Source organism: Pseudophryne corroboree, chromosome 5 (assembly GCF_028390025.1).
Source record: "Pseudophryne corroboree isolate aPseCor3 chromosome 5, aPseCor3.hap2, whole genome shotgun sequence".
Lineage (NCBI taxonomy): Eukaryota > Metazoa > Chordata > Amphibia > Anura > Myobatrachidae > Pseudophryne > Pseudophryne corroboree.
In genome coordinates this window covers 634,154,853-634,169,482 of record NC_086448.1, presented here as the reverse complement: position 1 = coordinate 634,169,482, position 14,630 = coordinate 634,154,853, and positions in this window count along the sequence as shown.

The following is a 14,630-nucleotide window of genomic DNA, read 5'->3' as shown; positions in this document are numbered from 1 at the left end:
GGGATCTATGGCAAAGTTCATCAAAAATCTGCGTATCAGGTTGTCAAAACTTCTTCTTTAATCCATCTGTTGTCTGTATATCGGCTCATCAAATTCCTCGTCCAAGTGGGTCTTTTTACCTTGGAGGAAAACGGAAAAACAGGTAAAAGAAACGGACCGTAGAAATCGCATTTTCATCACATCATTGTTTCTACATTTGGGTCATAAATCAAATCCATTGGAATTACAATTTCCTCACTCCTTAAACTCATCACCCTGGTACTTCGTTTACACTTCGTTAAAGCCTGACCGCATCTAAATATCAAGCCAATCGTTATGATAACACCTAAGATACATAGGAGAAACTTCCCAACATCCATTATGACTCCTTGAGCCCATTCTCCTAAACCAGAGAACCAATTTCGCGGGTTCAACCATGACACCCAACCAGTCAGCTCATTACCTACAGCAGCAAGAGTGAGATTGTGTCTCCTGCGAAATTCCCACTTCAGTTGGAGAATATCGTCCATCTTTTGGTCTATGACCTCGACCGGGTCCTCGGTACTATTTGTAATATATGTGCAACATTTCACGCCATACTGCGTTGCCAGTGTGACACAATATCCACCTGTCACTGCCGTGAGATAATTGAGAATCATTCTATGCTGAACCAGTTCTGTTTTATAAGCTTGAAGTTCTCTTCCAGTATACCTAAACGTGTCATCATACATTTCTGTGATATTGTCTAACAAATTTGCGAGCGCAGATATGTATTTATAATTCAACACTCCTCTGGCGGTGCGAGTGATGTCTAACGCGATTAGAAACTGAATCCCGGTGGATTCATGGATCATGTCAGAGGCCGGATGCTCTGTTCTTTCTATCAGGTGCCGTTTAACTACGTGCTCGTAATGGGTGTGAGTATAAGGAGCTTGGGCAACACGGTGTATATCTTTCATTTTGGCATGTGATACAGTCATTACTTCAGGCAGTACTTTTCCAATATAACACAATCCTTCAGAGTTTGGGGCAAGCCACTTATACGCCTTCCTCCCGCATATGAAATATGCATCATCGGGGAGAACATATGGGACGGAGTAGGACATAACCATATTACACATCTTCCATGTGAAATCTCCTAACCCTAATTCTCCCATCTGTCTAGTACACGTATCAGCTTGTACGATATGTGCACAGTATCCTGGTGATACCTCTCCAACTCTCGTAATCCTATTTCCTAGGGTATACCTATATCGGAAAGATTTTCCTCTACTGGCTATGTGGCGTATAAGTTCTGTATCTGTCGGCATTCTATCTGCTCTATATGAAAAGGTCATGGTTTGGTTACTCCATGACACTTCCCAATTTCCCGGCTTTCGGGGATTGGAAATGTTAAAACATATGAGGGATCTATCCACATGATATTGGTGGAGCTTCAAACTAGGAGGACTGGAGATATTAAACCTCCTGTCCACTGGCCTCCCACCACTTAGCTCAAGTACCTCCCCTATCGTTAAAGAAAATGGTACTAGTCCTGATTTGTTATGACCTTGAGGTACTTGAGAGCATACCCAACAATCTGTTTGATTTAACACACTACCCACTAAAGAGTGATAGTCACTCAAGGGATGCCGGTCCATGTGGATATTAAAACTGGATTGGCATTTCTTAATGCACCCATCCTCGACTACGTTGTCACAGAGCCTACAGATACAGTTTTCTTCAGCCAACAATCCTTCACAATTCCTTCTATGGTCAATGCTATCGGATCGTTTTCTGATACTCGCCTTTGCTTGTTGATTATGTTGTTCTTGGGAAACTACGCCTCCATCTCTGTCATCAGAACCCATTCCAGAACCTCTCTCGACCTCCATGGTACTCTCGCCGGAACAGACTGCTCTGGTCAACATCATGGTCAACAGGAAAATCCGGATCACAGTCTCTTGGGGCAAGTCCATCTTATAGGAGGAAACGAAGAAGAATGAGAAGGGGGAAAAATAATTTGAGGGAGGGGGGATGGGAAGTGGAGAAAAACAATAAAAGGGAACAGGGAATCGACAACTGCTTTTGATCTTGTGATTCTCAATGCTCAGGTGCCGCCTCAGTCCTCCTGGAACAGACACTCCAGTGATACAACTTCCTCTACCGTCTGTTCCTTATCACGGGACCTCTCTGGATCAGCAACCTTCTTACAATGGGACGAATGAACCCAAGTCTCTCTCTCGGCAACTTTCAATGCTGTAGTGCTAGTCAATAAGACTTGGTATGGTCCTTCCCATCTGTCAATAAGGCAACCTGAGCGTAGAAAATTCCGTATCATTACATAATCCCCAGGTTCAATGTCATGACAATTACTATCTGGTAAATCAGGAATCACTAACTTCAAATTATCATTTTGATTCCTTAGCTGTTTACTCATATTAACCAGGTACTTTACAGTCACTTCATTGTTACACTTCAAATCATCCTGAGGGTTAATCATAACATGCGGTTGTCGACCAAACAAGCTTTCAAAGGGAGACAGATTAAGAGGGGACCTGGGTGTGGTTCTGATGCTGTATAGTACAATGGGTAAAGCTTCTGGCCATGTCAATCCTGTTTCTGCCATAACTTTGCTCAGTTTATTTTTAATAGTGCTGTTCACTCTTTCCACCTTCGCACTCGCCTGTGGACGGTATGGAGTGTGCAGCTTGCTATCAATTCCCATCAACTTACACATTCCTTGAAAGACATCACCTGTAAAATGGGTACCCCTATCACTTTCAATTATTCTAGGGATACCATATCTACATACAAATTCCTGCACAATTTTCTTAGCAGTAAACATAGCGGTATTTGTGGCCGCAGGAAATGCTTCGACCCAATTTGAGAACACATCTATACAAACAAGTACATATTTCAAATTTCGACAAGGGGGTAATTGAATGAAGTCAATCTGTATTACCTGGAAAGGGCCGCCTGCAGGTGGGATATGAGATGGTTCTGTTGGTATTGCCTTTCCGATGTTCTTTCTCAAACAGGTAAGGCATGACATTGCTCTCTTACCTGCATGAGATGAAAATCCTGGGGCGCACCAATATGCTCTTACCAACTTGCACATTCCCTCCTTGCCCAGATGAGTCAGCCCGTGAGCTGCCTCAGCTAAACATGGGAGATATGCTCTGGGGGCCACCGGTTTACCTTGTCCATCCGTCCAGAGTCCTGAGGACTCCTGGCCATATCCCTTTGCCTTCCAGACTGCCTTTTCCTGTGTGGAACACAAATTTTGCATTTCACACAACTTCTGTGTGTTGATGGTATTAAATACCATCAGTTGCGTGGTGTCTGTCTGCTGCTAACTTAGCTGCTTCGTCTGCTCGGCTGTTACCAAGTGATACTGGGTCCTGGCTATATGTGTGTGCTTTACACTTGATAACAGCCACTCTGTCGGGTTCCTGTATCGCTGTTAGAAGCCTTTTGATGTGAGCTGCATGCGCTATCGGTGTACCAGCTGCCGTCATGAAATTTCTGAGGCGCCATAGGGCTCCGAAATCATGGACTACCCCGAATGCGTATCTAGAGTCGGTGTAGATATTGGCTGATTTGCCCTTAGCCAATTCACATGCTCTGGTTAGGGCGACCAGTTCAGCAACCTGGGCTGAGTGAGGTGGGCCTAGCGGTTCCGCTTCTATGGTGCCTTGGTCATCTACGACTGCGTATCCAGTACACAAGTCTCCCGAGTCTGACTGTCTGTGACAACTACCGTCCGTGTAGAAAATTAGATCTACATCTTCCAGTGGATTGTCACTGATGTCAGGCCTTGCGGTAAAATTTTGGGTCAAATATTCCATACAATCATGTGTGTCTTCCTGTGTGTTAAATTCTCCTTCCCCACCACTCTCATCCTCCACCCTTTGTGCCTGTCCAGGCACACCTGGGAGATATGTTGCAGGATTTAATGCACTGCATCTCCTTATGGTGATGTTTACGGGGGCCATTAGTGCCAATTCCCATCTTGTAAACCGCGCTGATGAGACGTGCCTGGTTTGGGCAGAATTTAGCAAGGCTGACACTGCATGTGGTGTATGAATTGTGAGGTTGTGACCTAGCACTACATCTTCGCTTTTCGTTACTAGCAATGCTATCGCAGCAACGCTTCGCAAGCATGTGGGGAGGGATCGCGCTACCGTGTCTAGCTGAGCGCTGTAGTATGCTACCGGCCTGCTGGCATCACCGTGCTTTTGGGTTAAGACGCCTGCCGCGCAACCAGCACTTTCTGTTCCGTACAGCTCAAAGGGTTTCCCATAGTCTGGCATACCTAATGCTGGTGCCTGCGTTAGGCACTGTTTAAGTCTCTCAAATGCCATCTCGGACTCGTCTGTATGCGAAATCCGCTCAGGTTTGTTTGAGGAGACCATCTCCTGCAAAGGTAACGCCAGAATGGAAAATCCTGGGATCCAGTTACGGCAATACCCACACATTCCTAAAAATGTTCTGATCTGTTGCTGGGTTTGTGGCAGAGTCATGTCTCTAATTGCTTGAATTCTATCAGCGGTCAGGTGTCTCAGTCCTTGTGTTAGACAGTGTCCCAAATATTTTACCTTAGTTTGGCATAATTGCAACTTGTCTTTGGAAACCTTGTGTCCTGTGTCTGAAAGATGAAACAGGAGCTGTTTCGTATCCTTCAGGGATGCTTCCAATGAATCAGAACACAGTAGTAGATCATCCACGTACTGTATTAATACTGATCCACTCTCTGGTTGGAAAGACTGTAAACAATCATGCAAAGCCTGGGAAAAGATACTTGGACTGTCTATGAAACCTTGTGGTAATCGAGTCCATGTGTATTGGACTCCTCTGTATGTGAATGCAAACAAATATTGGCTGTCAGGGTGCAGAGGTACCGAAAAGAAAGCGGAGCAGAGGTCAATAACAGTGAAAAATTTCGCAGTGGGAGGGATTTGCATAAGGATGACAGCTGGATTTGGCACTACGGGGAACTGACTCTCAACTATTTTGTTAATCCCCCTTAGATCCTGCACTAGCCGGTAACCCCTCCCCCCACTCTTTTTCACAGGGAAGATGGGACTATTGGCAGTGCTGGACGTTCTTACCAGAATGCCCTGTTGTAGCAAGCGCTCTATTACGGGATACACTCCTAACTCCACCTCTGGCTTTAGAGGGTACTGTGGGATTTTTGGAGCTATCCTACCATCTTTTACTTGTACAACTACCGGAGCTACGTTTGCCATTAATCCAGTGTCCTGTCCATCTTTAGTCCAAAGTGACTCTGGTATCTGGGATGTCATTTCCTCTACTTGGGATGGAGTCCTATTTGTCATAATGGTATGTGACATTAATTTTGACGGGGAGTCTAACATGTCTCGCACTTCCTGAGCGTGATTCTCAGGTATGTCCAAGAATACACCTTCAGGAGTACAATAAATGACGCACCCCATTTTGCACAATAAGTCTCTTCCCAGGAGATTAGTCGGTGCCGATGCAGCCAGCAAAAAGGAATGCTTGGTATGTAACGGCCCTACTGTAATCTCGGCTGGTTTGCTAACAGGGTAGTGCTGGACTACTCCCGTTACCCCTATGGCTGGAATTGTCTTACCAGTGGTTCTCATGCCCACTGTCGAATTTATCACTGATTTGGCCGCCCCTGTGTCTACAAGAAAGTTTAATGATTTACCAGCTACATTGATTGCAATTTCTGGTTCACTCCCAAGACTTGCAATCAATTTTACTGGCTGCAGATTACAGGTATGGCCACACCCCTATTGGGTATGGTGACCTCCCTGAATCCCGCTGGCAGCAACTGCTTGTGAAGGGGTTAAATGGGAACTACCAGTGGCTTGCCAGTCTCTGTTCGGGGGGTATCTCTTTGTTTCCCCTGTATGTGGCTCATAACTCCGTCTCTGCGGACCTTGCTCCCAATGTCGTGTCGTTGTCTAGGGGGTTGATATGAGTTTTGTGAATTTTTCACTCTACAGTCTCGTGCCATGTGTCCCTGTCTATGACAAGAAAAACAAGTTACCACATTTGACTTACCCACAGGGTTTGGTGATTTATACAAAGGCTGCCTTGTGGTCAGGGCCTGTATACTTACGGCCATTAACTTATCACCTTGGGACTCCCTGTGTCGGGTGATATTCCGGTCGTGATCAATAGCAGCCTCTCTCAAAGTAGCCACCGACAGACCTCGCCAACATGGTTGCGTGGTCTGTACTCTTGTCTTTAATGTCTCTTTTAACCCATCCATTAGTACAGATACTGCTACTTCTCGATGGTTTATGTTTGTTTTAATGTCCTCTATACCTGTGTACTTTGCCATTTCTAGTAATGCCCTGTGAAAATATTCTGCAGCAGTTTCTGACTCTTTCTGTCTAATGGAGAAAATCTTGTTCCACTTAACTACCGCTGGGAAATACTCTTTTAACTGTAAACTTATTCTTTTTACGTTATCTTTGTTGTACACATCTGTAAGAGGTACATCCTGATCTAATCCACAGTCAGCCAAAAATTGAGCTGCGTCGACATTTGAGGGTAAACATGCCCTCAGCAATACCTGCCAGTCTTTGTTATTGGGCTCTAAAGTGTTCCCTAGGTCTCTGATGTATTTCTGGCTGGCAACTAAATCTTTCCTAGGGTCAGGGAACTCAGACACTATGGTTCTTAATTCCATTCGGGAAAATGGGCTGTACATGGCAATGTTCCTAACAGGTGTGATTCCTGTCGTGTCAGTTTTCCCATTTGGCACTGCTATTACCCTAACAGGATTAAGTTTACTAACATCACTCTGTGTAGGTTCTACAGCCTGTGGTGAAATGGTTTCAGCGTAGTGTATGGTGCCGTACTTACCTGTAGATACGACCTCACCTATCCCTCCGCTAGGGGCTTTTGTTACTAATCTCGTGGGTGGAGCCGTGCCTACTGTTGTCTCTGCTATGGTGGCTGCTAGAGAGAGCGCCAATATTGTTGCCGATTCGTCCTCTTGATCACACTCCTGGGGAAAGTTCAAAACAGGGTACAACTTGCACGGGTTAATACTTGCATTAGTTAACTTATTAACATTTACACAGTTGCTAAGTGTTTGTTTGTTACACCCTAGTGCGTCATTCTTCGCAACCAATTTCTCTCCTGATATGTATGGTGGCGGCGGGGCTGTCGCTATCAATTTCTTGATAGGATTAGATCCTGCCGCCAGAGCCAATCCTCTCTGTATTTCACCCTCCTGTTGCCATAACTGCAAATAATCATAATGTTGGATTCGTCTCTTTGTTGATTTAATGAGACATATCCTCCTCCTTAAATTTTGCAACACTTCTGATCTAAAGCTACCTACTCTTGGGAATTTCTCCCCGTCATGCACTGTCATTCTCTCCCATTCATCACATAAAACCTCTGTATGTGAGCCATATTTTTCACACATTACGTACCTTGCCGACCCGACTGGTCGGTTTACTGAATCAACCCGAACCGAGGTTGATCGCCCCCTTCCTGAACAATTGGCCCCCATAACTTTCAGGCATTGCTTTCACCACCTCTGACCTTATTTCAGGGTCTTCAGCGAACCCTTACAAAAACCAAAATGTTCATGATAGGCTGACGGTGGCGGTTTACCGAGTACCCCACTCACTCGCCCAAACCGACCAATACGACCCACACACTGCCTTAGTGCTGGCGTACTCGACCCAGGGCCCCTATGAACCTCTATTTACTGGAACATGCGAGGGATATCCGCAGAACACTTACTCTTTCCAGTAACTATTGGTTGTTGGACAATTCCTGAGTGACCAGCGAACTTCCCTTCAGAAAATAAAAAATTACACAAATCACATCAGAGTGTACAAATAGTTTTACGACCGGGTTTGTACACAAATGGTACTGGTCAGATTAACTAATGTACACAATTACGTGCGGTACAATCGTTCAGCACATAAGCAACTAATCTTATGTGCTGAGCGACCAGTGGAATCGAAAATTTTGGCTGCGAATTCCTTCAGCCAGAGCTTTATTGGCCTATATGGGTTTTGCACCAACCCCCTGGGTTGTGCCCTTTTCTCTTTTATGGCAGACTTCTTAGTCTGCTGTACCTGGACCTCCCGGTCTGTAGTATGACCTCCTGGTCTACTATTCTCTACTGCTCAAATTTTATGTTTAACCAGAGATGCCTCCCTAGCCACCATGCACGTCACTTACATGTATGTACCTCTGCGAGAACTCGACTTCTTGTGGTTCAACCTGTAAAATTGTATAAACTTATATATACAAAACACTCACTCACCACACGTACACTTTTGCTTCTATTTCTATTTCTGCGCAGAAATTTTCTTTAGACCAGATGTGTTGTGAATTTGGAGAAGGATCTGTTTATCTAAATTTCGGACACTAAAAATAGATTTTGCGCTATTTATCGCCTGATGCGCTACTTATCGCCTGTTGCGCTACTTATCGCCTGTTGCGCTACTTATAAATCAACACTGTCGTGTGACTTGAGTTACGTGGGCGTACCCAGACGCTCCGTTGCGTAATTTACGCTGCGTGCGTCGGCCTTTGTGTAAGCGAGTCTCAGCCCTTTGTTAGAGACACGTGTACACAAAACCAATGTCCACCGCAACACAACTAACACTTTTATCAATGTAGATGATCCTCGATCGTCTACCGCGCAACACACCAATCTCTCCTTTTACCTTAGGTAGAGTTGCATGTGGGTTTTACACTTTAACTATGAAATAGCGACAAATCTCTCTTAGCACGTTTTATCAATTATAAAATGGCAAACAGGAGAGTGATATATGAAAATACACGAATGAAAAAGAAATGCAGATATGTGCGTGTGTACGCAAGACAGAAATAAACAGTTTTAAAAGACACTAGCGTGTTGTTCTTACCTCCGGTTCCGGATTTCTTCAGCACCCTTTACTAAGCGAAGCAGACGCTTATCCCGTCAGCACTGCGAAGAATATGATCTCCCGCCCTTTGCTGATGGATAATGTCTGCTGAAATTACCTAGCAGAGATATGTGAAGGACAGGACGAGCCGCCAATTGATAAAGCTAAATATTTATCTTATATAAAACCCTTTATGAGGTCTAAGAACACTGTACGCTATTTACGTATGGAGTACCGTAAGGGTACGCTCGTTGCGTAACGATCGCTTACCCGTGGTCGAGACGCTCAAGCGTCACGTTCGCTCACGGCCGAGAGATCACAGGCAGGCACGCTATTGGCTGCCGACTAACGTAATGATTCGCTATAGCGTAGCGGACGCTCGGGACCACGAGGAGATCACCAGCGGCGCTGACGCTCACAATGTTAAACCTTTAAATCTAAACCATAAACAATGTAATATGCTGTAAAACCTTAGTGTAGAGATAGGGTGTAGATGCAACACAGTGTAACCTTATTAACTTAAAAGCTGATTGAGCGTCACCGACGCTCTGTGAATACTTAACACTATAAGAAATACACAGATACCGTGCTTAGGGTCCAACGCCTAATATATATATTATGAATGTTATACTTGCAAAAGAATTAATACAATACAAGTCATACACTACAATATAACATAGACTACCTAACCAGATAACTACACAGGAAATACAATACAATACTATTACGTTTAAGAGAGTACGAGAGAAAGAAGAGAAGAGAGAGAGAGAGAGATATGGCCCATAACAACAAGAAAGACAATATGATTGCGGAGAAAACTTACGCACAAAGGAAACGATCGCATGCGCCTCTGGACATCCAGCTCCCGATTTTCAGCAATGATAACCGTTGAAGAGTGAGCTGGGTGTGATCGGCTTGTCTATATATGCCCCACACACAATACAATTCAATGGTCCCTACAATCTCATTGTTCATTGGACACAGGAATTCCTCCTCGCATTATAACAAAAGGTCATAGGTTGATTCATACAGGTGGGCTGTGACGATTTCCAACTGCTCAGGTGGGTGGGCAACTAGGTTTCCCGCCGCATGGATAAGTAAGTGCAAATAATACTAAATGGACATAAACTTCTTATTTCCATAACTATTCGCACGAGCGATTAATCCGCTTCAAACCAACACCGGAATATTGCTAATTAAATACTCTTCCGATGGATACTAAACACCACTGTATTACTCCTGTCTGACCCTTCGTATCAAACAAAGAGGGATTTCTCTGTCCATGAACATGCTACATTAACCAAACTTTCAGATTCTATCAAAGGGACCATGATCTACAAAATACATTATATAGTGGAAATATGTAACGATTGAGTCGCACGCTACGAACACATGAACTCTACCGTAAATGCACATACCGCGCGCCCGCGGGTGCCCGCAACAGCGAGTATGCGCACGCACGGGAGAGCGCACGCATGCGCAGCGCAGACCTGTATGAGGTGCAAATATGGCAGTGTGCATCGTGATATTTTTCTGACTTTGACAATTCTAAACCTTTCGCCATTAGTGTCGACGTTCTGAATATCAACATACTACACACTACATAGCACATGTCAGCACATATCAGTGGATTCATTTTATCCTTCCATATAAAGGATCTATATCTCCCAAAGGAGTATGGTTCATAGGGTGGACCACACTTAGGTCGACAGTCACTAGGTTGACCACTATGGGTCGACAGTGACTAAGTCGACTCCGAAAAAATAGGTTGACACAATAATTAGGTCAACAAGAGCAAGGTCGACATGACAAAATGTTGACATTAGTTTTTTTTATTTTTTTGGTGTCGTTTTCTTCGTAGAGTGACCAGGAACCCCAATTAGTGCACCGGATCCCCTCACATGGCTCGCTTCACTCACTATGCTTCGGGCAAGGACAGGTTACTGTTCCCAATCGTAGTCCATGTGGATCGTAAAGTATGAAAAGTTCAAAAAATTAAAAAAATTGTGAAAAACAACATGTCGACCTTTTGTCATGTCAACCTAATACATGTCGACCTAATGACCATGTCAACCTAGAAACCATGCCGACCTAAAGCATGTCGACCAACAGTGGTCGACCTATGACTGTCGACCTAAGTGTGGTCGACCTAGAGACCAGATACCCTCCAAAAGCTATAACAGGTCACTTCATTCTCCTACTAGATCCACTCAATATTACTTTCTGTCCCTTGATTCAGGACTCAGGGGTCTATGAGAGTTAATCAGGTTTGTTAGCAAACCAAAAAAGCACACCAGGGACGTGCAGTCAGGGGAGGCAGTGCCTCACCTATCATGTTCCCTATCATACTCAGCGTTCTCATTATAAAAATGATTGGAAGAACACAAAGAAGATATTTATAACTTACAGTATACGCTTTTTCTTTGTACTAATTCAATCATCTTTATAGATAAAATTTACCAGAGTTGCAGGGCTCCTTCGATTGCAGGGATAGAGATGAGGCAGCGGCAGCTCAGCCTCATCTCTCACACTGTCGGACACTGCCTGGACAGATGGGCGGGGATACACAGCGGCCAATCAGACTGCATAGAACAGAGAAATGTGAGGCATGCCTCACAGTGGGGGCATGTGTGAGCTCTGATGGACAGCTCAAATTGGTCATGTGACCAATGCAGGAAGTGAAGGAAGACAGCTGCGGTAGCGTCTAGTTTCCCTTCGTGGAGAGGACCTTTCCTATAATACCCTGGGTCCATGTCACAATCACAAACTATTTGGAATAGTAACCTGTGAGGAGTGAAGCGGAGCGGAGCAAGGCACCGAGCCTGAGGTGTGGCGAGAGAAGCGGGCCCGCGAGTGACCCATGGTGCATAGAAAAAAAAAACAACCTCAAACGAACAGAGAAAACATTTAGGTGCTGTGAGGGCGGAAGTTATCTACTGCCATCTCGTTATGTCACTTCCAGGATCTGATCATGAAGGGATAGACAACTGACACCGAAGCTGAGCTTCTTGGTAGGGGAAGAGGGAAATGGGGTCAGCAACAGCAATCCGTGCACAGTGACTGGGGTGAATAGCTGCCAGAACCTGGAGTGTGTGTGTGTGTGTCATCTGTAGTGTGTGTGTAACTTTTGCAGTGAGGTGTGTGTGTGTGTGTGTGTGTGTGTGTGTGTGTGTGTGTGTGTGTGTGTGTGTGTAATCTGTAGTGAGTGTGGGGACAGGACTGTGTGTGTAATCTGTAGTGAGTGTGGGGACAGGACTGTGTGTGTAATCTGTAGTGAGTGTGGGGACAGGACCGTGTGTGTAATCTGTAGTGAGTGTGGAGACAGGACTCTATGTGTATGTGTGTTTGTGGCATCTGTAGTGAGTGCTGTCCTTCCCCAGGTGCTGCTGACAATGGGGTCTACTTACTAAGCCTTGGATGGTGATAAAGTTGATGGAGATAAAGGGGGACATTTACTAAGTAGTGATAAGAGCGAAGAAGTGAGCCAGTGGAGAATATGCCCCATCAACCAATCAGCAGCTCTATATACTTTTATAGTGTGCAATTATAGATGTTACTTCAGTGCTGATTGGTTGCCATGGGCACTTCTGCACTGGCTCACTTCTCCGCTCTTATCACTGCTTAGTAAATGTCCCCCAAAGTCCCAGCCAATCAGCTCCTAAATGCCATGTCACAGGCTGTGTTTGACAAATGACAGGCCAGCTGTGTTTCTGCAGGTGAGGGGGCAATGGGGGGCACCTCACCCAAAAGTTAGTATGCACCAGTTTACTCACAACGCTAGGGTGATGGCTGTGACCTGGCTATTACTGTATGTATATTCTCCCTGTGTTTACATGGATGTAGTGTAGGGACATAAGATTTAAATTGTGTAGGGGGTGAGACAGGCTCCTGGCACTGAGAGCCTCCACCATTTGTGCCTCCCCAGCCTCTGACCTCACCGCACGGCACTGAAGCACACTAATGGGCAAAACCATGTTGCACTGCATGTGGGGCAGATGTAAAATGTGCAGTGAGATTTACTTTTGTTGGTTTATATTGTTTCTTCACTTTGTAAATACTGTCTGCTTAAGTTCTACACTGCAATTTAAATTTCAGTTTGCACACACCCCAACAAAATATAAATCTCTCTGCACATTACATCTGCCCCACCTGCAGTGCAGCATGAAAAAAGAAAAGAAGTACTGCGCTATAAGTTCAGCAGCTCCATTAAAATAAGACTTGTATAAAATGTGTATATGGAGCGCTTTGTATTATGTTGGTATGTGTATAGCCAATGCTGATTTTTATTTTTTAAATTTGACAGCTTAAAACAACAATGAACTTATGGTAAACTCCAGAGTGCCCTGTAATATTTAAGCTCTTTTATGAAGGTTTGTGAAAAGTCCCGATCTCCAAATGTACATCCGTACGGGTAATACTTCTCCAGACACAATGATAAGGGTCTCCGGCAGGTACTCTATCTGTCCCTAGCATACCTTTGGGTCCTCTGATCTTGGATCTGCAGCGGTCCGTTTGTTTCCGGTGGCCGGCGTCTCTCCTTCCTGACCGGAAGTTGTCGGGGCGCCGCGGAGTGTCACTTCTGGGTGACGTGGATGACGGGATTTCGTGATCGACGTGTTTCATGCACAGCGGCACTGTCGCTGCTGTAGCGCTGTCCCTGGGTCCCTATGCAGTGTTCTCTTGTTCCATTTAAATAGTTTTTATTTTTTTACTTTGTGGAGAGAAGTGAGGACGTATGCACAGTCAAAGCTGAGGACATGCTGACGGGATGTAGGGGACCTGCTGCGCCACGCTAAATGGGTGAAGCAGGTCCTGCCAAATAATGAGAGAAAGGCCACTATTCATATATCTCCCCCAAAGTACCAACCAACTAGCTCCCAACTTTAATTTTTCAAACACAGAGCCTTAATTCAGGATATATCGCATCAGCTATCCAACCTGCAGTTTTCCGATAATCGAGAAACTGCGCAGGGCCCATTCTGATTGCATCGCTATGATACAAACACCTCTGCCTGAGTGATGGGCAGAGGCATTCATGGGGAGAGATGGGGAGTGTCGAAGTCGGAAAAAGAAGACAATACAAACCACAGAGTGGCGCTTCTCAGTGGTAGCGTAAGGACGCAATTGACGTATATGGATGCACCATGCTTCTTTACCGTCCATCATGCTTAGAGTCGCATGGCGTGTTGCAGCGTGGTGGGTGTATATACAGTAAAAGGTGCAATCACTGAAAAACGCCAAAAAGACGCACACAGACACATTTCATACAACACATAAATTACACATAGACAAAACATGTCCAGCACCAGACTAGTATTATATTGTATTTATATAATAGAGTGTAAAACCAGATATATATGTATTATTGGGATGGAACAATTTAATTATATCATGCTTAGTGTCAAAATGGTCAGGAGAATATGTGGATTAATTCGATAGCTATGGGTAAATTGTAGCGCATTGCAGCGATTAGTTATGAACAAATGTATGAAATATAAAGTCATTCTTATGAGAACAAAGGACTTACTGAGAAAGCATGTGGGCAGAATCCCAGTGGTTAATCCCTGTATCTGCATCTTCAAACTGGACATTGCTTACATATGAACTGACCAATAACACACAATGCATGAGAAATCTTCCTCTCCTGGGCCAATGGAAGGAGACCGAAACCAACAACCTGTTAACTCCCACTGTTTGATAGATGCAGTTTTCTAAGGCATAGTTAAGTAGTTGCTGTGAGGAAGACATGGAGGAATGTTCTATGGGATAGGGTGA